This window comes from Elephantulus edwardii, unplaced genomic scaffold, assembly GCF_000299155.1.
Source record: "Elephantulus edwardii isolate Elephantulus edwardi_28Jun2011 unplaced genomic scaffold, EleEdw1.0 scaffold00475, whole genome shotgun sequence".
NCBI classification, from domain to species: Eukaryota; Metazoa; Chordata; class Mammalia; order Macroscelidea; family Macroscelididae; genus Elephantulus; species Elephantulus edwardii.
The window spans coordinates 763,275-764,639 of NW_006400225.1; positions in this window are offsets into that span (position 1 = coordinate 763,275).

A 1,365-nucleotide genomic window follows, 5' to 3' on the forward strand; every position below is an offset into this window, starting at 1 on the left:
CAGTGGGCAACGAGCTTAAAGCCCCTGATGGCTCTGGGCGCTGACTCTCACCAGTGGCTATGGATGAAGTCACAAGCGATTTTCAGCCAGCGCCGGGGATGTCTTCTTCTGTAGCTGTTTAAATAAATCCACATCAACATATTTCTCTCTACTGGGGTCTTCATTTGGTCTGCTTTTTAGGAGACAAAAGATTTGTTTTTTCATAACTGAGGCAGAATGCTGCTTTCCTGACTTTATGTCTTTTCTTAGTAGAAGGTAGGTTGTTGTAACTATATAATGACCCAGAGTATAATGTTTTGTGAAATACCTGTGTATTTCTGCTCCCTTCTTCGCTTAAGCAATCCTATGTGACATAGCTAGACAGCAGTGTTTCACACAAAGCACCTGAATGGTGGAGTCTTGCATGGTCAAACTGTTGTTATGTGCTGTCGAGTTGCTTGTGACTCATAGTGACCCTATGTACAAGAACCCTAAACCCTGCTCTATTCTGTGCCAACCTCATTGTCTCTGACACACCTACTCCCATTACCCCAATCACTGAATCAATCCATCTCATTGAGGGTCTTCCTCTCTTGCACTGTCCCTCCACCCTCCCAAACACAATGTCCCTCTCCAAGGACCAGTCCCTCCTTGCAACATTCCCAAAATATGTCAGGTGAAGCTTCAGAATCCTTGCCTCCAAGGAGCAGCTTGGTTTCACCCTCTCTAGGACAAAGCTGCTTGTTCTCCTAGCAGTTCATTGTATATTCAACACTTTTCTTCAGCACCACAGCTCAAAGGCATCAATTCTCTACCATCCCTAGTTACTGTCCAGCTCTCTGACACATAGAAAATGATTGCAAAGACCATGGCCTGTATCAGGCGCACCTTAGTCTCCAGCCTGATGTTGTTGCTCTTCAGTGCTCTGGAGAGATCCCTGACAGCTGGCTTTCCCAATGCAATTAATCTCTTGATTTCCTGGGTGCTGGCACCAAGAGTGCTGACTGTGGAGCCAAGCAAAGTAAAACTGTTAACAATATCAATCTCTTCACCATCCATATGATGCTGCCAATTGGCCCAGTGGTGAGATCCTTTGTTTTCTTGATGAACTTGATGGAACTTCAATTCATATTTAAGGTTGCAGTCCTTAACCCTCTGTAGCAATCACTTCAGGTCCTCCTCAGTTTCAACAAGCAAAACTGTGTCATCTGCATAATTCAGGTTGTTGATGAATCTTCCTCTAATTCTGATGCCACATTCCTCTCATACAGCCCATCATTCTAGATGATCTCTTCTGCATACAGATTAAAAAGGCATGGAGACAGAATACATCCCTGTCAGACACCATTCCTGGTTTTGAACCAGGCAGTGTCTCCTTCCCCCAAA